The 15,546-nt window shown below is 35.4% G+C and overlaps 1 protein-coding gene across 4 annotated transcripts in view; it reads left to right on the forward strand.

The window, feature by feature from the left end:
• The first annotated feature begins 6,491 nt into the window (after nucleotides 1-6,491).
• The window catches only part of LOC130050049 (G-protein coupled receptor 83-like), a 32,072-nt gene continuing 23,017 nt past the window's right edge, over nucleotides 6,492-15,546 (forward strand). Inside the window, exon 1 of one of the 4 annotated variants that reach the window (XM_056148579.1) lies at nucleotides 6,492-6,690. The gene's annotated coding sequence lies outside the window, so the exon portion shown is untranslated. Of the gene's footprint in view, nucleotides 6,691-10,657; nucleotides 10,752-12,898; nucleotides 13,044-15,546 lie in introns of those variants that run through there. The other 3 variants (XM_056148577.1, XR_008798430.1, XM_056148578.1) reach the window with 3 other exon arrangements.

Raw genomic sequence — 15,546 nt, forward strand, 5'->3', positions numbered from 1 at the left:
GTTTTCAAGTGAGAGCCTTCTTACTTTGTGGAGTGTTTGTATGGGTATTGAAGATGGGCATGTGGGATGGATTTTGATTTTATACAATTTTTGAGAACATTACAGATTGTTGAACTTAGTCGATTTGGAAATTAATATTTTATGGAGGGTACATAATCTGTCCGCCCTACTCCTTCCACAGTTTTCAAGTGAAGACCTTCTTATTTTGTGGAGTACATGTATTTGTATAGGTATTGAAGATGTGCATGTGGGATGGATTTTGATATTCTACAATTTTTGAGAAAATTACAGGTTGTTGAACTTAGTCTATTTGGAAATTAATATTCTATGGAGGGTACATAATTTGTCTGCCCAACTCCTCCCATAGTTTTCAAGTGAGGACCATCTTATGTTGTGGAGTGTTTGTATGGGTATTGAAGATGTGCATCTGGTGAAGGATTTAGATTTTCTTCCAATTTTGAAAAAAATTACAGGCTGTTGAACTTGGTCCATTTTGAGGAAATCTCGATTTTTAAGCTAAGACCTTTGTTCATATGAAAGTTTGTCACAGCCTCATGATGGCTGATATTAGTTATACAAATTATACCACAAGAAAAACACCCTATGTAAGCATTTCACGGGCGTATTATGTACCGTTTGTGGTACTCTTGTTATATTCTTATGAGATAGAATTGATTCAAAAGCTTCTACATGAGAGAAAAAAATCTCTTGCTGTGGCTTTCAACTCGACATTTTGATATATCGATGAAGTTTTATCAATCAAAATAATAATTTTCATTCAGTCATATATCGATACATATGTATATCCCAATGAACTCAAAATAAAAGACAACACAGAGTTGTCCACCTCTGCTTCGTACTTAAATATTTTATTCAAAATAGATACTAACGACAAAGTAACAACTTTATTATAAACGGGATGATTTCAGCTTCTCCATAGTCATCTTCCCATATCTAAGTAGCAATATTCCATTATCACCTGCTTATGGTGTTTACATCTCTCAACTGGTTCGATACGGAAGAACTTGTCCTGCATATGATCAGTTTTTAAATTGAGACAGGCTACTGACAAACAAGCTGATGTTACAGGAGTTTCAACATTCTCGTTTCAAGTTAGCATTTCGGAAATTCAATATAGTCGTTATAACGATCTGGTTTGCCAATACAACCGGTCATTGGATAAAATGATGTCTGACGTGTTTCGTACGAATTATTAGGCTGTTCTTGGCCCACACTGATTTTGACTTCGGATTACTCAATTTACTTGATCCAGATATAAGGCTTACGGCGGGTGTAATATATCACCAGGGAATTATTGCTCCTCCTAGGCATATGATCACACCTCTGGTGTGTTGAGTGGTCCGTGTTTGCCCATCTTTTAATTTTGTATTCCTAACAGAATTTACGAGATCGGGGTGTTGCTAAAGCGCGGAACGGACAATGGAACGGAATTTAAGAATTAAAATGAATAATGTAGCAAAGATAACACCAAACTCGGGCAAATATGTTTTATTTTTATTAAAATCAAAATTTTTAAGAATTTCTTTATAAGTGGTAAAACAATTTTATCTTTAAATTCTGCACAATAAATGGTTGAGTTAAGTTAAATGATTGCCTAAGAGTTTACAGAGCATTTGACAAGAATCCTTTAATGTCGGTATTGGCAGAGCTGTTAACGAGCAGCGACACCTATGGGTAGAGAATGGAAAGAACACACAGCGTTCATATGCCCCCCTCTCCTGACAAAACCTCTTCAAATCGCATATATTTACACAAAATACAGTGTAATTGTTTGTACTTAAAACAGTGATTGTGGCATGAATTTAACAGCGGTGGTTCATGATCTCATTAAATCAACAAGTTAAGCATCTTGTGTCTGATTTGTTTCTAACAGAGACTGGGAGACCGCAACACTCCAATCCTAAATAAGCGAGGACTTGTGACAGTTTATTCCCAATCTAAATACTTGTACCTTATTATTTATATTAATAATGAGATGACTTTAATTCCATTCAAATTCAATTATCTTAGAAATATTTAGTTCGATTTCAAGCAAGTTCGATTAAAACAGGCTGTGTTTGAGTAAAAGTTTGGGGGAAATTACCTTATCATTACAATGATGTTTTCGGGAGGGTTTGAGTGTGTGAAAACCTAGCCATCATTCATTACATAGGCTCATAAAGAAATTTCCTAATGGGCCGGCCAAAGTAAAGTATAATAACATTTGAAAGGGATTAAACAAGAATTCAAATCTTTTTCAGAAATATTTTATTTTTTCAATTGTGAAACAACATACTGTCACTATTGGGGGAGGGGGTGAAAATAGCAAAGCCGGTAAAAGGGGGTGGTACCCACAGGCGCGTGTTTAAATCTATTCATAAGTTATAATGGTTTTCAATTGATTGATGTTTTCTGCCACACTCAACAATTTTTCAGTCATATGGTGGCGCCCAGTTTTTATTGGTGGACGAGTAAACCCAGATACAATGTACCTGGAAAAAGACCACCTACCTTCCACAAGTAAACTGGGAAAGTTTCTTACTTACCGGCGCGAGCGGGATTCGAACCTGCGCCGAGCAAAGGTGAGAGGCCGTGTGATTTTGAGCGCAATTAGCATTAGTATGAAGTATATGAGACGGTGGATTCTGAGGATGTCTTCCTGTTCTGTCTGAAATGTATGCTTCTCCTGCTCATAATAAGCCTTTTGATTTATTACATACAATATTTTCCGTTCCGTTCCGCGTTTTAGGAACACCCATGAGATAGATCACTGTTCGTTATGTTCACCTTTTCATTTTGAATCTCACAGTTTTAAATCAACTCAATCTGTATATAAAAAATGCTGATTATAAAATGCTGATTGTTATCTTTGGAACTCTTGCCTGATGAACATCAAACTTGCCATTGTGGTTGTCCCTGACTAGTATTTTCATTTTGAATCTCACAGTTTTAAATCAACTCAATCTGTATATAAAAAATGCTGATTGTTATCTTTGGAACTCTTGCCTGATGAAGATCAAACTTGCCATTGTGGTTGTCCCTGACTAGTAGATAACCTATAATTTTAAATATCATTACAGACATTCTAAATTTTGAAGTTGATCCTTTTTCAATATTGCCACACGGGGGTATGTATATTTCTAAACATTTCTTTTATAATGTGGTTCGGGGATTTTTGTGGGAGATAATGTTTATCTAATATCAAGGACTATACGTCTCCTCTTTGGTATCTTTACACAGAGACGGCATGCTACTTTGGCATTAGATTCCAAGAACTAAGCAAATTGATTGTACAGGTGTTTGAAACCCGAAGATTTAAAGATACAGTCTAAGGACAGAATTAGGGTTTCAGACTTCAGGTGATGCGGTGCAGGTAAATTAAGCAAAACTACGATTAGTTACAATTTGTTGATATCATCCGAGTGCAAAAATGGGTCAAAAAGCTCTAAAATTACATGCACATATATTATTCGCATAACACATTTATTATATCACGAACTGTTACTGCGAAGTAGAATTGATGCAAGGCTGTTGATTACATTCTTTGTTCGGTAAATAGACACGTAGGCAATTTAAGACAAGTCTAAAGTCTTTCAGTTTTTAAATTAAAAAGTGCCTTTTAATAATTCTGCTGACGTCTTTATTATAACAGCAGACGCTTCTAATGTACATTACAAACCATGGGCCACAACACCCACCTGAGTAAATTATTTTCAACAATTCAAAAATGAATTGATAATTTTTAAAGAGCTCCATTTTCCTTCTGTTGTATATCATTAAACTCATATCGTCACAAAAATAAGATATTATATTAGCTTAGGTGTGGGGATCTCAATCCTTTTGAAGATGTTGGATAATTTTCGATAGGAAAGAACTTGAGATGGTCCCTCATGCATTTCTGTCATAAATCATTACACTTGCTTTGCCACAAGAAAAATTATGCTTTAAGTGTGGGAAACTCAATAGAATAATCTACTTCATATACCATTGGACTAGCTTTGACACAAGGTCAAGTATGAAGATTACCAGATTCATCTGACCTTCATACTAGATTGTAGTGCTCATCATCCAATCATCATTGTTGACTGCCCTATGTTTCAATCAGTCAAGGCTCTAGGTTATACACGTTTTATTGATCAATGTGATATGTCAAGGTCACTGGAATCACTTGACCTTGATACTAGTGTATAGGCCTTATCAACTAATCATCATTGTTGAAGATCCAATGTCTCTATCAACACAAGTTCTGATTGCATTGTCAAGATTTTATGATAAAATGTCAGAATTCAAGGTCGCTTGTGGGCATCATTGGTGCAGATTCCATGTCTATCCGTCAAGGTTCTGAAGATTGACCAAACACTAACATTAGATTTAGTTGACCTTGATACAAGTTTGTTGTTGCCATCATACCCTTAAAGGGGCATTATAGCTGTGAAAGTGATGGCGACCATTTTTAAAAAAATGTATCTCAAAGGCTCAAGAATACATATTTATGACTAATAAAACATTTGTTAAATACTCCACTCCATTTTTCTTATGGATTTTTTTTTATATTCCCTTTGAATAAGATGTGGTCCCTTTGGACAGTTTTGAATTCCTGTCACTCAAGGATACTTTTTTGCCAAGTATGGTTGATATGGGCCCAGTAGTTCTTGAGTAAGAGTTGTTCAATATGTAACATTGATTTTGAAACAATAGAATAAGAAGAAGTGTTCTGAAAATAAAGAACAGCTTCCTTAAGATATTCAATATACACGTATAACGACAATATTTCATATCTAGTAAATGAATCGTGGGATTTTTGAAATCATGGTATCATTTTGAAGGGTACATCCAATAAAAATGAGTCGCCATAGGAATTTCCGAAATTTTGTTTACAGCTTGATTTATTTCACCAAGAATTTAACATTGTATATGGGAAGAGCACGGTTTAATAAAATATTTTTTAAAGACATTATATTTTCATACAAATTTCTTGATAGAAAGTTACATAAACTTTCTCTGTATGAAAATATGAAATGGAATGAATCATTTACCATGCATTTTTAGAAAATTAGATTTTTTCTTATTTTTACAAAGGGCAGATAACTTAAAAAGTTTCACGTGCAAAAAGGTCAGTTTCTAATCATGAATTTCATTTACTTCATTTTCATCATTACTTAACAATAACCATTTATGTTGATTTAAAATCCTTCAAAATTGTTCATTAAGCCTATCCTTCCTTTCTACATTGAATATTCCTAAAGATATCGTTTTCTAAATGTTAGGATGTACATGTATAAACATTTTTCAGCTATTAGAAGATGACTGAGTTGAACGAAACTAATATATGTGTAATACGAACGAACATTTTGATTGTATATTGTTTAACGTCCCGCTCGACAATATTTCACTCATATGGAGACGACACCATTTCCGGTGAAGGGATGCAAAATTTAAAACTAAGCTCGGCGCTTACAGCCTTTGAGCAGGATCTTTATCGTGCCACACCTACTGTGACAAGGGGCCTCGATTTTTGCATTCTAATACGAAGGACCGCACCATGTAGTCGCCCTTTACGACAAGCAAGGGGTACTGAGGACCTATTCTAACCCGGGTCTTACTGGATAAGAACATTTTGAAAAAGAAGAAACACACACGCGCGTATTTCTTTTCTAATGATAAAACACAAACTAATTCAATCAAAATAAAAAAGGCAATGCTTTTTAAAAACGCAAAACTGACGTAACATCAGTTATGCGTTTCTAAGATTCTCGCAGTACCGTACATAACATTATAATTGCACTATGCAGCAGAGTTCCCTGTGGAGAGCAGTAGCGGATTTAGAGGGGGCGCAGCCGGCGCGCCCGACCCCCCACCCCTAAAATTTTCAAATTTAAGGTAAATCGCGGTATCTTGTTTCGGAAAATGTACTAAACGATAAAAGAAGCAATTTCTTCCACTCCCGGAGAAATAAATGACAAAATCCTTTGATTTCTTGAATTACTTTATTGGGAGAACCTAATTTTTTCCCAAGACCCCTTAAAATTTGGGTCATTTTATTAATTTCACCTTATTAAAATTATAGAAAATAGTACAAATGACTTAATAGGAGAAATATTTCACTGCCTCATAAAGTGCCCCCCCCCCCCCCCCTAACCACAATTCCTGGATCCGCTCCTGGAGAGGGTGTTAAAACAGTCCATAAGCCTGTGTGGCCTAAAACCAGTTCGACCTACATTACCCAGTTTTGAATTCGAATGTATTCAAGTCCTTTTTCTTTGTTACATACGAAACATGTCTTTGAAATAGAGTGTTCGTGTGTGACCTTTTTTCTTTTCCCCGATTTTGATCGAAATGCTAACTGTAATCGAGCTGTGACAATTGAGATAAATACATATATATTACTACGTGTATTATAAATCTAATTCGATTCCTCTGAGATAAAGGTTAAGAACACAAGACGTCATGTCGATTTTGTCGAAAATAAAATAAAAGCACGTATGGATTTAATTATTTAAGAATGTATCGTAGAAATACTCATATACTGGCGGTTTCAGAGATCGTTGGGAAAAGCTTAAAATGATTATTGGATAAATGTACACGGCTGGGTCGACGTCATTGCGGACACAGTACGTTGTGTGGCAGTCAACAGGCAGTCTTATTTTGCTCTATTTTGTTATATATACGACTGGGAGGTACGTGGATGAGGTAAGGCGCTAATTTCGTTAATTAGTACTCACTGTTACAGAGATATTGTAGAAGTACAATCAGAAAGACTTCAAAGTTGTACGATAGTTCGGATTTTAAACTTTTACATTGGCCGATAACAGAATTTTGAAGTTAAATGATTTGTACTATGTGAATTACTATTCAAACTGTCTAAAATTCTTCTGTGTATATGAGGTTATATGGAGGTAGACTGCAATACTGTCTGTACGGTCGCGGGCTATTAAATAGTGGTTTCTATAACTAAAATGTAGGAAACATGGATGTCATATCCGTGCAAGAACTATGATATTTTCTGAATCTTATGAATACATTTGTTAGCTTTTTGTTTGCGGGTTGTTGTTGTTTGTTTTTTACGTCCCTTAGATAATGTTTCATTCATATTGAGACATCAGCAGCTGTACATAAAGTACTACAAATTTATACCTATCCAAAAGTATCACTATTGTAGACCGAATGCGAAATTAATTCACTTATTAAATACTAGTAATGCCAGCGCTCTTTTGAAACGGGGAACATTTTGGAGTGCTGCTATACTATTTTAAGTCACATTGATGTTTGATTTTTACTTGTTTACTTTGTACGGCCCCTCTCTCTGGATTACATGGAATTATTATTTTATGTGTTACTCTGGTGAATCAGTTGGGTCACAAAAATAAAGATTGATCGATTGCATGGTCTTTTTGATCGTTGCAGTGGGGGTTCTTTATCGTGCTAACGCCTTAAGCGACTCCGGTCCTCCGTTTTTAAGGTCGTATCCGAAAGACTCACGACTCTCGCTTCTAAATGCCCAGCGTTTGACGAAAGAGCATTTACTATACCTATTTTGACGTTTAGGTTTGACTCAAAAAGGCTATATGTTGGTGAGTCGTAAGGCTTAAAGCCAATAAACAATACAATACAAGGCACGAGTGGGACTCGAACTGGCGACCAAGCGAACACTGAGCACCGAGTTACTTCGCCATAATTTGTTTAATAATTTTCATTTCAGTGAAGGAATTGTTGTGAAACAAAATTCTGAGAATATTACAACATTTAATTTCTTTTTTTTTTTTTATATGTATGATTAACTGGAATATATCATATAACTTACAACCATGTTTTGTACATTAAGATTTGTTCGCTAATTCGTTTTTGTCCAAGACGTGAATGAATTTTTGTACCTGCTGCAATTCGTGTATTTTGGGGGGAATGAGACGTCATGTTGTTTACTAAAGTTTTGACACATTATTTCAGAATTTACATGAAAGGTGAAGATAAAGAACAATGACACACAGTGTCTCCATCAAAAACATTTGTATATACATGTATTTTTTTTTTTTTTTTTTTTTATTCTTTTACGTCTTATTCAAGAATTTCTCCCTCACATTGGGATGTCTGAATCTCAAGGTGAAATGCCGCAAATTTTTATGTCAATATGGATTTTTTATCGTATCAATACTTACCGTGAAATGGAATCTCGATTTTAAGGTCTCATGCGAAAGACTTTGACTTTTACTGATAACGCCGGGAAACGGTGTCAACTAGTACCCACACTGTGTCTCGGTGACTGGTATTTCAACGTCCTAGGTTTGAAGCGGCTGTCTGGGTTAAGGATACTTGGATGAAAATGAGACTCATAAAGCAGATGAGATGGTTCCAGTTTTCCTTTTAGCTCTTACAAGTTTATTGTTATTTCGAATTTTCAAAATTTCGGCTTGAGCATCACTAAAGAGATATTTGTCGAAATACGCATCTGGTGCATCAAAATTGGTACCCTTTAAGTTTTACATTACATGGTGTGTAGAATCAAAGGAGAGGTTAATAGAAATTCTGTTACATGTATGTTCATCATTGTATCAAATTACTTAAAAGTACAAGAGAATGGATGATATCAATGTATATGAAAATTTTGTTTAAAGTGTTTGATCAATTGAGTGGTCATAGATATGATAACGAATTAGGGACAAAACAACACAAGCTGCCCTTTTATAGAAATAAAATAGATACAGCTTCACATAGTCAGTATTTCGCAAATTCTATAGTCGTTATAATGATCTAGTTTGCCAATACAATCTATCATTGGGTCAAATGCTGTCTGACGTGTTTCTTACCGATTGTTAGGTCGTTCTTGGCACACTGATTTTAACTACGGATTACTCCGTTAACCTGATCACCAGAGGCGGATCCAGGAATTGCGGTTACGGGGAGGGGGGGGGGCACTTTATGATGGCAGGGGGTCTGGGGGCTGGATTTTACAAGTTTTATAGGGCTTGAAATATGTTTCCTATCCAGTCATTTGTACTATTTTCTATCATTTTTGATGAGATGAAATTAATAAAATGACACAAATTTTAAGGGTTTTTGGAAAAAAAGTTCTCCCAATAAATTAATTCAAGAAATCAAAAGATTTTGTCATTTATTTCTCCAGGAGTGGAAGGAATTATTGCTTATTTTATCGTTTAGTACATTTTTCGAAATAAGATGCTACGATTTACCTTAAATTTGAAAATTTTAAGGGGCGCAGCCCCCCCTAAATCCGCCACTGATCATGATACAGAGCTCACAGCGGATGTGACCAGTCGACAGGGGATGCTTACTCCTCCTTGGCACCTGATCCCACCACTGGTGTGTCCAGGGGTCCGTGTTTGCCCAACTCTGTATTTTGTATTGCTTATAGGAGTTATGAGATTGTTCAGTTAGTCACCTTCACCTTTCACGGGGGTATGAACCACGACAGTTCACACCTACATACTTCATAAAGCGCGTTAGAATATTTACATTCCACTTTCATATCTGTCAGAATTCTTAGCCATTACTATAGGTATAATGAATTATATTTATTAAGATTGATACGCGCATTATTCACGCCCCTGCGGTGCATTCATGAGGAAATAGATGTCATTACAATTTGTAAAGGTATCAAATTGTAAAACATTGAGAATGTGAATACTTAAGAAATAAATTTCATTCCCAGTCGTTAAAATTCATTAGACGTAATGTATTTATCAAGATTCAAACGCGCAATGTTAAAAACTGCAGCGCATTCATGAGCAAAGGCAAACACGTGGGAACTGTAAATTAATTCCAATGATTAAATTGCTACATGTACTTAAAAATGCGTACAATCAGATTAGCTTCATGAGTACTGTATGGATGCACTCCAGCCATAAATAATGTTCATTACGTCTGGTTAAGGAAGTTAGCTCCTCGGCTTTGGCATGTTTTGGTCTCTGGATGCTATGATGCGTAGGTACGGGTTCCATACTTCATTCATTCGTCCAAGCATATCATGCGTTTATTACTTAAACCTATTCAGTTGAATTATGTATCCCCTTCCCACAAGGGGACATATTGTTTTAGTGAGAATCATTCTTTTTCCACTCGTCATACAAAATTTATCTGGGCCATAACTTTTTTGTCTATTGACATAGGCCTTTAATTGATATTTGATATGTGGGTATACCAATGATAAGACAGTGTGTCGCATGGTGACCGCCCAGTATTCGGACGGCCCGATAGTCCGACGGGCCGGTATGTCAACATGTAAGATGGCATGGATAACTTAATGACTTTGTATAATCTAATCATTAAATCATATGATACAAGAGGCCCGTGGGCCACATCGCTCACCTGAGTAATCTTGGTTCATATTTAAAGATTTTTCCTATATATTCGCCTGTAAAACTTTGATCCCTATTGTGACCCCAACCTACTCCCGGAGGGCCATGATTTTTTTTTTTCAAAATTGAATCTGTACTAGTTCAGGAAGCTTTCATGTGAATATAAACTTTTCTGGCCAAGTGATTTTTCAGAAGATAATAATTTCATAGACTACTAAATTCATATTCATACACAAAGATCTAGTCAGTTAGATCTCAAAATTATGTACGAATTTTATCATGTCAGGGAGTAAGACACGGAGAGACTTAAACATAACATTGAAAGGCAATAATTATTTTTTAAAAAGTTATGTTCTTTGGCCAGATTTCAAAGCAATCCGGTTTAAAGCTGGATGATGTTTGTCCGTCCGTGTAAAACATTGGTTGAATTTCTCTGCAATGGTAAGGGTCATTTACTACATATTTTGCCTGCACTTCACCAGTTAGCAGTTTTAATTTCCATAAATACCGGGTTTCTCTGATTTAGTTCACATTTGAATGATTTTTGTCAGAAATTGATTGTCTGATTTATTACCAGGCCGTGTCGATTTTGGCGGTTTCTGGTAATTTCCATAAAATAATGCCTGACATGAATAAATTTTAACTCTATTAAAATTTTTGGTGATGGTCAACATGTCGGACTATCGGAATACCGGCCCATCGCAATACTGGGCTTGAACCGTGTCGCATACCATTTTTGATGACCTTGAAGTCAAATAATGTCCGGACTATAACTTTGGTATGTGGGTATAGTTACATGTATGATAAGACAGTTTGTCGCGTGCCTTTTTCGATGACATTGACCTTGTTTGTAAAGGTCAAATGATACAATTAAAGAAAGAATTTTTGTGCTAGGACTTTGATATTTATGTGTTAGTAAACAACGATAAGACAACTTCAAGTGTGCTGCATGTCATATTTTGATGATATTTGTAAATGTCAAATAATAAAATGTTTGGGGCATTTTTTGTGCCCACGATAACTTTTGTCTTTTAACATAGGCCTTTGATATTTGGTATATGGGTATACTATGATGAGACAGTGTGTCTCATATCATATTTGACGACATTTGTCCTTGAAAGGGGAGAGATCAGTTTTAGTGTGCTAAAACAATTCTCCTAGTTTTTTTGTTTGTTTTTTAAATATTTCAAATTTGAAAATGTCTTACATTTTGTAGTGGAAGAATTGTTGAATCAAAAAGTTCTAAATCTGCAAAATATTAGTTTCGGTTTCATCCATCGTCGCAAACCCCGGCCAATCTGGCATGCGGAAGGCCGGGGTTCGAATCCCGGCCGCGAAAAACCTAAGTCGTTAAAACAGGTAGTGACAGTTCCATCGCCAAACGCTCGGCATCAGGTGTGAATGTCACGGGTCCTCGGAGATTACCTTTAAAACGGATGACCCGAGTCACAGTAGGTGTGGCATGCTAAAGAACCCTCAATGCTCCATGGCCGTAAGCGCCGAGCATAGGCCAAAATTTGAAGCCCTTCGCCGGTCTTGGTGACGTCTCCATATGAGTGAAAAATTCTCGAGCGAGACGTTAAGCAAGATCCAATCAATCAATCAACCAGCCAATATGCACGATCCTCTAGGAGAGAGCTATATGCGGACTCCAGACCGTGGCTTGAGACGAGGGGTTTTATCCAACATATTATCAATATTTATACTCTTCGACATGTATTTTTCCCGTGGGATCCGGGTTAGAATAGGTCCTCAGTACCGCTTGCTTGTCAGAGGAGACTTAATAGGGTGGTCCTTCGGATGAGACCACAAAATTCGAGACCCCTTGTCACGTCAGGTGTGGCACATTAAAGATCCCTCCCTGCTCAAAGGTCGTAAGTGCCGAACATATGCCTAAATTTTGCAGCCCTTCACCGGCAGTGGTGACGTCTCCATATAAGTGAAACATTCTCGAGTGGGACGTTAAACCGTATAAAATCAATCAATCAATCGACATGTATTTCAAATTTGTAATTTATAAGTAGAGATGTGGAACTAAATCAAATGCTGTGAATTCATTGATTGGGTTGATATATTTTTTTCCATTTTAAATTTACTTCAAAGCTGACAATACTCCTGATATTTTTTTTTTACTCAAAATACAAAACAGTATGCATGGTGAATTTTTCTGTATATTAAGTGCAAAAAAATTATTATTTCCAGTCTACAACTTAAAACGTTTCTATATCTACATGTATATTGTTAGAAGACTTGAGTATGTATTTATGTGATGCATGTAATGATTAATTTGATTGCTTTATGTTGTGTTGATGCGAATAAATCGTAAGCAAATTTGAAGAGCAAAAACGGTTACGTTTAGCACAACAAACACTATAACCCAGCTTCATAATTCTCCTCAAGTTAAAAATAAAAAAAAATTGACAAAACCACAAAACGTAGATTGATATGAACCTCTTAATGCCCTATTAACAGCTTCTCGTTATATATTTTTTTTATTAATGGTAAATAAAATGTAGCAATAACTAACGTCTGTGGCGAAAATTGAAACATTTTTTACCACGTATCATGAGAACCATGTGTTAAAATATCAAAAGCATGGATTAGCAAGTGTTTACGGAATTACATATATACTTGTAATGGTTCCGTGGGGGAAGATGTCAGTTGGCCATAAATCCATTTATTGATGGCTGTAGAATCATCATCGCTCTCTTTCAGATATTCTATGACGAAACGGTATGTTTATAAAGCATTTTAATATATCCACCTCTGCTGCCTGGCATCCAATAATGTGTTACGTATCTTGTTATGATAATTAATCTAATACAATATAATAAACCCGTGATGTAACGCACATACTTTTTTGGATGAAAGCAAAACATGATTATTTATTTATTTTTTATTAAAGGGAAACTTTGATAACATGAGATCATTAGTCGACTGTTGCATATTCCCTGGGTATAAACTGTTAGGCATGTACATGCAATCTGTCCATTCATTTTATAATTCTTCAAACAGAGGAAAAACTATATAATATATTAATAATGAGTGAAGCAGCCAGTCCGAGGGAGGTTTACGATTTCTTGTGTTTGAGTCTGAGAGATTGATATTTAAAAAAAAAAACTTTTTTTTATAATCGTGCTCCATGCGTGGGAAAAAACCCCACTACAAACATACTGAATGGAAAAATAAACGCAAATTTAAATATACAAGAAAAACATTTATTACTAAATTTGTCGTCGTGCGTTAACAATTGAACAATATTAACTTCTTCTTGATGACTACCATTCCAATTCTTTTCAAAATTAGGTATGAAGCGTCTTTGGGACAAGGGGACATCAACTGTAATTTTCAGGACTCCTGCACCCCTGGGACCTTATGGGCGGGACAAAAATTCCAAAAATCGACTAATTTTCAAAACTCTTCTACAACCACAAATGTGTAAGAAAAACCAAATGCATCGTGATGTAGAACAGGAAGACCTCTAACAAAATTGTAGAGGTTCTGACCCGAGGGTAGGACCAAACTTGGTATATGGGGTAGGGGTTTTGGTATCAGGGTGGGACCAAAATGGTCAATTATTAAATGTGTGAAAAATAAAACTGTTTTAAGGAAGTTAGCTCCTGAGCTTTTGAGCACAAATGTGTAGGATGCTACAACTAAGTATTTACTGATCCCATCGGTCATCTATAACTGAACCCTATTCAGTTGCAAAATTTTGCGTCAATTAAAATTTTGAAAAGGTTTTGCAGGGACAATATTTTGTGGCGGAAGGATTGATTAATCAAAAGGTTCTAAATCTGCATGATTTTACGGTTTCTGTTCCCTCCAATACATCTTCCATTTTTATACTTCTATATTTGTTTTTCAGTTTTATAATTTATGATGCAAGTAGTTGAGACTTGGAACTAGTTTAAATGTTGTAATTTATTAAAGGGTTGATATAATTTTCCAAACATAACACCGTTTCTTAAAAAAGTATAAATCAATTTACTCGAAAGTTTGTATAAAAATTCTGTATTTTCGTCAGTAAATTAAACATTTGATCTCTAACCCCCATTTTTTATTAGTTCCAATTTAAGTTTTAAGACAAGACCGTGAAAAGTATGTGAAATTTTAGAAATGGACATTACTCCTAATATGTCTTTTTAAACTCTCAATTTTGTTATCATGATTTTGTTTGTATATTAAGTGCAAAATGGTCATTATTTATTTCCATTACTAGTATTAAACCGTTTTTATCTGTAGTGTTAGATGACCTGATTGTGTATCTATTTTATGTAATGATTGATTTGTGTTACTTATGTTGTATTGACACCAACAGACAAATCAAGTTTAAATAAATATGGAGTTAATTTTAAGTGCAAAAAGGTCATTATAGAACAGAACACTCTTGATCAATAACAAGCGTTGCTACCCCAGTTTTTCTTTTCAATTTTCTAATCCTCCTTCAATGTAGAAATCAAAAATACACTTCCCTAAAAATTGACATTACTCCAAATTTCAGGTGCGAACCTCTCTAACTTCTATTTCAATTCCTTTCAAATTTGGAAAGAAGCATCTTTGGGATAAGGAGAACAAAAATTGTAAATATCAGGACTTCTGCACCCCTGGGGCCTTAAGGGCGGGGCAAAAACTGTCAAAAATCGACCAATTTTCAGAAAATCTTCTCTACAACCACACGTGTAAGAAAAATTAAATACATAGTGATATAGAGTAGGAAGGCCTATACCAAAATTGTAAATGTCATGGTCCACGGGATTGAGGTTCTGACTCATGGCGGAACTAAGCTTGGTACAGTGTATATACATGTATAGTGTATATGTGCAAAACATGTAAATGATATCTGCTTTATTGTTATTGATACTAAATTGGAACTGAATTAATATTTAGGAGTAGGTAGATTGTGAGTTTATATACCTGTATTTACAACAATGACATCAGATGGCGTAATTCCAAGCCACGGGATATAGACATTAAACAGACAGGTGGCACTCACAGAGATCCTTATGGAAAACCCGTTCAAACCACAGAGATGCTGTCTTCAACTATAAAAAATATTTTCCGATAGTGTGACAGAGACGCTTCAGACGTATTCTACCACAACATATGCAAGAAGTGGTGTAAATCAAATGAGAATTCTCAAAAATTCCAAAGATTTCAATTTTGAATTATTGCGAATTATGATGTTGATCAATGTCTGTTTAAAGATTCGTAAAATTCTCTTCGCCACCCCTTG

The sequence above is a fragment of the Ostrea edulis genome, chromosome 9, assembly GCF_947568905.1.
Source record: "Ostrea edulis chromosome 9, xbOstEdul1.1, whole genome shotgun sequence".
Lineage (NCBI taxonomy): Eukaryota > Metazoa > Mollusca > Bivalvia > Ostreida > Ostreidae > Ostrea > Ostrea edulis.